Source organism: Mustela putorius, unplaced genomic scaffold (assembly GCF_011764305.1).
Source record: "Mustela putorius furo isolate JIRA1106 unplaced genomic scaffold, ASM1176430v1.1 tig00000461_pilon_pilon_pilon, whole genome shotgun sequence".
NCBI lineage: Eukaryota > Metazoa > Chordata > Mammalia > Carnivora > Mustelidae > Mustela > Mustela putorius.
Genome location: NW_025421390.1, coordinates 1,368,875 through 1,378,051, shown reverse-complemented (window position 1 = coordinate 1,378,051; position 9,177 = coordinate 1,368,875).

Sequence of the window (9,177 nt, the reverse complement as noted above, 5' to 3'; positions counted from 1 at the left end):
TTCAACAGCAGACTAGATCAAGTAGAAAAAAGAATCAGTAAACTCGAAGATAGGATGTGTAATCCATCCAATCAGAGGAGCAAAAAGAAAAAAGAATGAAAAAGAATGAAGATATGTTAAGAGACTAGGGACACCATCAAGCAGACCAATATTCTCATTACAGGGATCCCAAAAAGAGGGAGAGAGGAAAGAGCAAAAACATTATCTGAAGAAATAATGGCTACATCATTCCTGACCTGGGGAAAGAAAGAGACACCAGATATGAGAAAGCTCTAAATAAGAGGAAGCTTAAAACATCCACAAGAAACATTATAATTCAACTGTCAAAAGTTAAAGACAAAGAATCTTAAAAGGTGTGAGAGAAAAACAATTTGTTACCTACAATGGAACCCCATAAAATTATCAGCAGCAGATTTTTCAGCAGAAACTTTGCATGCCAGAAGAGAGTGGTACAATGTGTTCAAAATGTTGAAAGAAAAACCCTGTCAATCAGCAATACTCCACCCAGCCGAACTATTCACCAGAATTGAAGGAGAGTTTCAAGACAAGCAGAAGTTGAAGGAGTTTGTCACCACTATGCCAGTCTTGCTAGAAATGTTAAAGGGACTTCAAGCAAATACAAAAGAATGCTATATTAGTAACCAAAAAAAAAAATATGAAAGTATAAATCTCACCAGCAAAGGTAAATATATAGTTAAATTCATAATACCCTAAGGTTGTAATGGTGGTGGGTAAATCTCTTATAAAACTAGTTTGAAGGATAAAAGACAAGAGTAGTTAAAGAAGTATAATTACAATATTGAAAGTATACACAAGATAAAACAATATAAATTGTGACAACAATAACATAAGACATGAGGGGAGAGTGAATATATATGCTTTAGTATGCATTTGAACTTAAGTTGTTAATCACCTTAACATACACCATTATAAATATGCTAAATGTAAGCTTTATGACAACCACAAAGCAAAATCCTATGATAGATACACAAAAGAGAAAGAGAAAAGAAGTTAAGCACACCACTACAGAAAATAATAAAATCACAAAAGAAGATACAAAAGAATAGAGGAGAAATGAAGATATTATAAAATGGCCAGAAAGCAATTAACAAAATGGCAAGAGTAAATCCATACCTATCAATAATTACTTTAATTGTAAAATAAACTAAATTCTCCAGCCAAAAGATGCAGATTGGCTGACCTAATCTTTAAGAAAACAAAAACAAAAACAAAAAAATCAAACAAACAAAACAACAACAAAAACCAAACAGGTAACCATACATTGCTTATAAGAGACTCACTTCAGTTTTAAGGCCACATATAGACTGAAAGTGAAGGGATGGAAAAAGATATTCCATGCATATAGAAACCAAAAGAAAGCAGGGTTGGGCATACTTATATCAGACAAAATAGACTTTAAGACAGAGTATAATAAGAGACAAAGGTCATTATACAATGATATTATATATCATTATACAATTATACAATGATATAATTATACAATTATAAAATGATATACAATATATATATCCTTATACAATGATAAAGAGGTCAAAACAATGGGAGGACAACATTAGTAAATATTTAACATTCAAAAGAACACCTAAATACAAAAAGCCAATAGTAACAGACCAGAAGGGAGAAATAAACAGCTGTACAATAATAGAGGACTTTGATACCTCATTTTCGACAATAGACAAATCATCCAGACAAAGAAATTAATAAGTAAACATAGGAATTAAACTATACTTTAGACCAGATGGACCTAACAGATGTTTATGAAACATTCCATCCAATAGCAACAGAGTAATTCATTCTTCTCAAGCGCACATGAAATATTCTCTAGGATAGATCATATGTTAGGCCACAAAACAAGTCCCAATAAATTTAGAAGACTGAAATCATTTTAAGCATTTTTCTCCAACCACAATGGTATGAAACTAGAAATCAATTACAAAAAGATTGAAAAATTCACAAATTAGTGAAGATTAAAAAGCATGCTACTGAACAACCAATAAATCAAAGAAGTATTCAAATAGATAATTTAAAAAAATACCTTGAGACAAATGAAAATGGAAATATAACAAATCAAAACTATGGAAGACTGCAAAAGCAGTTCTAAGAGGAAAGTTCATAGCAATAAATACCTACCTTAAGTTAAAAAAAAAAAAGCTCAGGACACCTGGGTGGCTCAGTCAGTTAAGCATCTGCCTTAGGCTCAGGTCATGATCCCAGAGTCCTGGGATCAAGTCCCCCATCGGGCTCCCTGCTTGGCAGGTGGGCTGCTTCTCCCTCTACCTGCTGCTCCTCCTGCTTCTGCACTCTCTCTCTCTCTGGCAAATAAATAAATAAATAAAATCTTGAAAGTAAATAAAAGGAAAGGGAAGAAAAGAAAAGAGGAAGAGCAAGCTCAAACAAGAAACTGAATTTTATAACTTTACACCTAACTTTATACCTAGTCACACCTTTACAAGGACAAACTAACAACAAAATTAGAAGGAAGGAAATATCAAAAATCAGAGCACAAATAAATAAGATATAGACTGAAAGACAAAAAACAAATCACTAAAACTAAGAGCTTGTTTTTTAAAAGATAAGAAAAGGGACAAATCTTTAAATAAATTTAAAAAATGAAAAGACTAAAACTCAAATTAGAGAAGAAACATTACAACTGATACATAGATACAAAGGATACAAAGTTACATAAGAGACAAGGAAAAAAGTATATGCCAACAATTAGTACAACCTAGAAGAAAGGGATAAATTCCAAGAAATATAAAGTCTACCAAGACTGTACCAGAAAGAAACAGAAAATATAAACAGACTGATTACTAGTAAAGTGATTGAATCAGTCATCAAAAACCTCCCAACAAATAAAAGTCCAGGACAAGGTCGTTTTTGTTAAAATGTCAATACTACCAAAAGTCATCTACAGATTTAGATGAAATCCTTATTAGGTTTCCAAAGGCATTATTTATAGAAGTAGAAAAAAAAATCATAAAATTTGCTTGGAACCACAAAATAACCCAAACAGCCAAAACAATCCTGAGAAACAAGAACAAACCCAGAGGCACCACACTTCATTTCAAGCTAAACTATAAAGCTACAGTAATCAAAACAGTACTCTCTTGGCATAAAACATATACCCAATACACGTAGACCAGTAGAAGAAAACAGAGAGCCCAGAAATTAGTTCAAGCATATATAGTTAACTAGCATTTGCCAAGGAAGCCAAGAATACTTTATGAATAAAGGACAGTCTCTTCTTCATGGTGCTGGAAAAAACTGGATAACCACATATAAAAGAATGATACTAGACTCCTACCTTACACCGCTCAAAAAAAAAAAAAAAAAAAAAAAAGACTCAAATTGTATTAAATTAAATAACTTAAGTGGTAAGACCTAAAATCATGAAACTCCTAAAAGAAAACATAAGGGAAAAAAGCTACTTGACATGGCTGTTGGCACTGATTTTTTTTTTCTGGATTTGAAAATTAAACTACAAGCAACAGAAACAAAAATAAAGGAGTAGTGGGGTGCCTGGGTGGCTCAGTTGGTTAAAGGTCTGTCTTTAGTTTAGGTCATGATCACAGCATTCATGGATTGAGCCCTGCATTAGGAATCCCTGCTCACCAGGGAGTCTGTTTCTCCCTCTGCCTCTCTCCCTGGCTCGTGTTCCCTCCCTGTCAAATAAATAAATAATTTTTTAAAAAATAAAATAAACAAGTGGGGCCACATCACACTAAAAAGCTTCTGCGCAACAAAAGAAATGGCCAATAAAAATGAAAGACAACCTATAGAATGGGAAAAAAAAAAATACTTGGAAGCCATTTATCTGATAAGGGGTTAGTATCCAAAGTACACAGAAAACTCCTACAATTCAATGACAAAAAAAAAAAAAGGGACAAAAAACTCAAATAATGCAATTTTAAAACAGGCAAAGGGCCTAAATTGATTATCTGTCCAAAGAGGATAGATGAATAGCTAACAGGCACATGAAAAGATGCTCAAAATCACTGTTCACACAAATGCAAGTCAAAACCACAATAAGACACCATCTCTCACCTGTTAGTATGGCCGTCATCAAAAAAACAAGAGATAACAAATCCTGGTGTGGATGTGGAGGAAAGAGAACCCATGTGCACCACTGGTTGGATTTTAAATTTGTACAGTCACTATGGAAAACCATATTGAGATTACTCAAAAAATTAAAGAAAACTACCATATGATCCAACAATCCCACTTAAAAGAATATATTCAAAGGAAATGAAAGCACTCTATCAGAGATAACTGTACCTCCATGTTCACAGCAGCATTATTTACAATAGTCAAGGCATGTAAGCAAACAAAGGGCTCATCAACAGAAGGGACCACAAAGTTGTGGTATATACTAATACATACACACAATGGACTATTATTTCACCATTTCAAAAAAAGGAAATTCTGCCTTGGCGACAATATAGATGGATCCTAAGGGTAATATGCTTAATGAAATAAGCCATACAGAGAAGCCAAAAACTATATGATCTCATTTATACATGGAATCTGAATTAAAAATATAACAAAGCAAAATCCATAGAGATGAGACTTTTGGTTACCAGAGGCAGAAGGTGTAGGGAGGGAAAAGTGAGTGAAGGTGGTCAAAATTTGCATAGTTACAGTTATAAGTACTTGGGATGTAATATACAACGTGATGGCTATATTAATGCTGTTTGTAGTATATGTGAAAGTTAAGAGAGTGGATCCTAAAAAATATAAAATAAAAAAATAAAAATAAACAAATAAAATTAAAAAAAGAGAGTGGATCCTAAGAGTTCTATCATCAGGTTTTTTTTCTTTTTCTTTAATTCATATCTGAATAAGATAGAGGTTAATTAAACTTATTATGATAATCATTTCAGGATATATGTAAATCAAATCAGTATTCAGTATTCCTGTATTCCTTAAACTTCTGCTATATGTCAATTATATCTCATTAAAACTGGGGGGGGAGGGAACCACAGTGAGATATCACCTTATACCTGTTAGAATAACTATCTTCAAAAAAGACAGTAGATAACAAGTGCCAGCAAGGACATGGAGAAATGGGAACCATTGTGCATTATCAGTAGGAATATAAATTGATGCAGCTACTATGAGAACTATTTGATGGCTGCTTAAAAAATTAAAAATGGGTTCTGGGTTGAGATGGTGAGGTAGGAAGACTGTAAATGCACTAGCTCCACAGACACACCATATCTATAACTATTCATAGAGTAATTCCTTCTGAAAAACTGAAGGCTGACTGAACAGCTTCTACACACCAATAGACTACATAGAGAGCAGTAAGAGAGTCAGAGAGACAGTAATGAAGGGAACCTCTGCCCCAAGGCTGGATACTAAGGGACCATAAACAGATTATCTGCTTGGGGCACAGAATCTGCCATGGGGCACAGAAGAAAAGCTACAGTTTAAAAGAGCAAATATAGAGGCACCTGGGTGGCTCAGTGGATTAAGCCACTGCCTTTGGCTCAGGTCATGATCTCAGAGTCCTGGGATCAAGCCCCATGTCAGGCTCTCTGCTTGCCAGAGAGCCTGCTTCCCCCTCTGTCTCTACCTGCCTCTCTGCCTACTTGTGATCTCTGTCAAATAAATAAAATCTTTAAAAGAGCAAATATAGGGCACCTGGGTGGCTAAGTCAGTTAAGCGTCCAACTCTTGATTTTGGCTCAGGTCATGATCTCAGTGTTGTGAGATCAAGCTCTGGGCTGGGCCCCGCACTCAGCAGGGAATCTGCTCGAGATTCTCTCTCCCCCTCTGCCCCTCCTTTCTCTTATGCACTCATGCATTCTCTCTCTCTCTAATAAATTATATATTATATCTACATATATGGACAATTAGACTATAAAAGATCCAGCCTAAGAACCCAGTCAAATGGAGGGGAGCTGTTTGTGCTCTCTCCAGATGTGAGGAGCTGGTGAATGTCATAATTTATGTCTTCCCTCCACCTTGATAAAATTCACAGGAGGAGGGTCTGGGTGCCCTAGAGGGTCAAACACCTCAGTGAGCCCCAGACCCATAGCCCAAACCAATTCCAGACATCCTACCAGGGTGGCCCCAGTATAGTGCACACCAGGGCACCCTTGGTCAGCACTAATTACAGCTCCAGCCGTCTTGCCAACATGATACAGGTGCAAAGCAGCTTGCAACACTCCAAGCCCATACATTTCAGCTTCAGATGACTTGTCAGGGCACCCCCAGTAGAGAATGCCCAAGACCTCATGGCTCCCATCTTGGCTCCAGTTGCCCCACCAAGGTGCCCTCTGCATGGAGTCCCCTGGGACCTCCGGGCCTGCACCCACTTCAGCTTCAGCTGTCCAGCCAGGGTGTCCTCTATATGGCTAATCCCAGGAACTCCTCAGTCTATCCCACTTCAGCTTCAGCAGCCTGCTAGGCCACCCTCTGCATAGAGAGCCCGAGGATTCCCTGGCTTGCAGCTACTTCAGCTTCAGCTGTCCTGCCAGGGTGCTCTCTGTGCAGAGAGCTCTGAGACCACCCTGGGCCACACCTACTTCCCCTCCAGCCATTCCACCAGGGCAGCCCCAGCACACAATACCCCAAAGCCCCCAGTCCACATCACCCACAGCTCCAACTCCCCAATCAAAGCAACCAGATACACATAGCTTACATAGGAGATGATTATAGACAAGACTATTTCTTCCAGTTTAGGAGAAGTAGTTGTTCTCCTTAATTCATAGGAACAAACACAAAAATCAAGCAAAATGAGACACAGGAATATAGTCCAAATGAAGGAATAAGAAAAGAACCTCACAAAAAGAACAAAATGTGGAGTGCCTGGGTGGCTCAGTGGATTAAGTCGCTGCCTTTGGCTCAGGTCATGATCTCAGTGTCCTGGGATTGAGCCCCGCATCGGGCTCTCTGCTCAGCAGGGAGCCTGCTTCCCCTTCTCTCTCTGCCTGACTCTCCGCCTACTTGTGATCTCTCTCTCTGTCAAATAAATAAATAAAACCTAAAAAAAAAAAAAAAGAACAAAATGAAACAGATAAGCAATATATCTGATAAAGAACTCAATGTAATGGTCATAAAGATGCTTACTAGCCTGTAGAGAACAGTGGATGAATCCCATGAGAATTTTAATAATGAGATAGAATATATAGAAAGGAACAAAATGAAGTTGAAGAATATAATAATTGAAATGAAAATACACTAGAAGGAATCATAGTAGATTAGAAGCCACAGAACAGATTAGCAATTTATAAGATAGGAAAATGGAAAGTACCCAGTCTGAACAACAAAAATAAAAGGCCTTTAAAAATTAGGAGGGACACCTGGGTGGTTCAATGGGTAAAGCCTCTGCCTCTGGCTCAGGTCATGATCTCAGGGTCCTGGGATCAAGCCCCACATCTGGCTTTCTGCTCAGCAGGGCGCCTTCCGCCTCTCTCTCCCTGCCTGCTTCTCTGCCTCCTTGTGATCTCTCTCTCTCATTCTCTCTCTGTCAAATAAATAAATAAAATCTTTTTAAAAATTTATGAGTAAGGGTAAGTTAAGGGATCTTTGAACATCAAGCAGACATTCACATTATAGGGGGTCCCAAAAGGAGAAGAGAGAAAGAAGAGGGCAGAAAAATTATATGAAGAAATAATACCTGAAAATTTTCCTAACCTGGGAAAGGAATCAGACATCTAGGTTCAAAACACCAAGTTCCAAACAAGATAAACCCAAGGAGGTCCACACCATAACACACAATAAGTAAAATATCAAAAACTTAAAGATAGAGAATTTTGAAAGCAACAGGAGAGAAGCAATTAGTTACATACAAGGGAAACCCATAAGGCTCTCAGCTACTTTCAGCAGAAAATTTGTAAGCCAGAAGACAGTGGTATGCTACGCTCAAAGTGCTGAAAGGAAAAAGCCTACAACCAAGAACAATTTATCCAGCAAGAGCATCATTCAGAATTGAAGATAAAGAATCTCCCAGACAAACAGAAGTTAAAGGAGTTCATCACCACCAAACAGGCCTTATGAAAAATCACAAAAGGACTCCTTTAAGTGCAAAAGAAACAGCCATACTTAGAAGAAAATTATGAAAAGAAAAAAATTACATGAGTAAAAGCAAATAGATAAAAAAACAAAAAGGTAGTAGAGAAATCACTTATTAAGCTAGTGTGAAAGTTAAAGACCAAAGTAGTAAAATCAATTATATATAAAAAAAATTATTAAGCAACTCACAAAATAAAAGATGTAAAATATGATGGCATACACACAAAATGTAGAGTGGGGAGTAAAATGAAGTGGTTTCAAAATGTATTAGAACCTAATACCATCACCTTATTTTGACCATCAACTTATTTTAGACTGCTATATACTTAAAATGTTATATATGAATCTCATAGCCATACACATACTACACAAAAAAATGTATAGCAGATACACAAAAATAAAGAGAAAGGCAAGCATAACACTACAGAAATGCAAGCGTAAGGAAAGAGACCAAGAAGAAAAAACAAAAACAGAGAACTATATAAACAATTAGCAAATTAGCAATAAGTACATACCTTCAATAATCACTTCGTATGTAAATGGTCTAAAGGCTCCAATTAAAATCACAAGGTGGCAGAATGGATTAAAAAAAAAAAAAGACCCATATATATATTGTCTATATATTGCCTACAACAGACCCACTTCAGACTTAAAGACATACATAGACTGAAAGTGAGAGGATGGAAAAAGATATTCCATGCATATGTAAGTGGAAAAAAAAGCCAATACTTATATCAGACAAAAAAGGAGTTTAAAACAAAAACTAAAATAAGAGACAAAGTAGGACATTACATAATGATAAAGGAATCAATCCAACAAGAGGATATAAGAATTATAAATATCTATGCACCCAAAGTGGAAACACTTAAATAAATAATGCAAATATTAACAGACATAAATGGATGAATTGATAGTAGCAGATTAATAGCAAGGAACTTTAACACCCCACTTATATCAATAAATAGATCATCCAGGCAGAAAATCCATAACAAAACAGTGTGTTTGAATGACATGTTAGACCAGATGCTCTTAATAGATACACACAGAACAAAAAAATCAAAGGGAATTTTTTCAAAAATATAAGGAGACAAATGAAAATGAAAACCCAGTGGTACAAAATATTTGCGACACAGCAAAA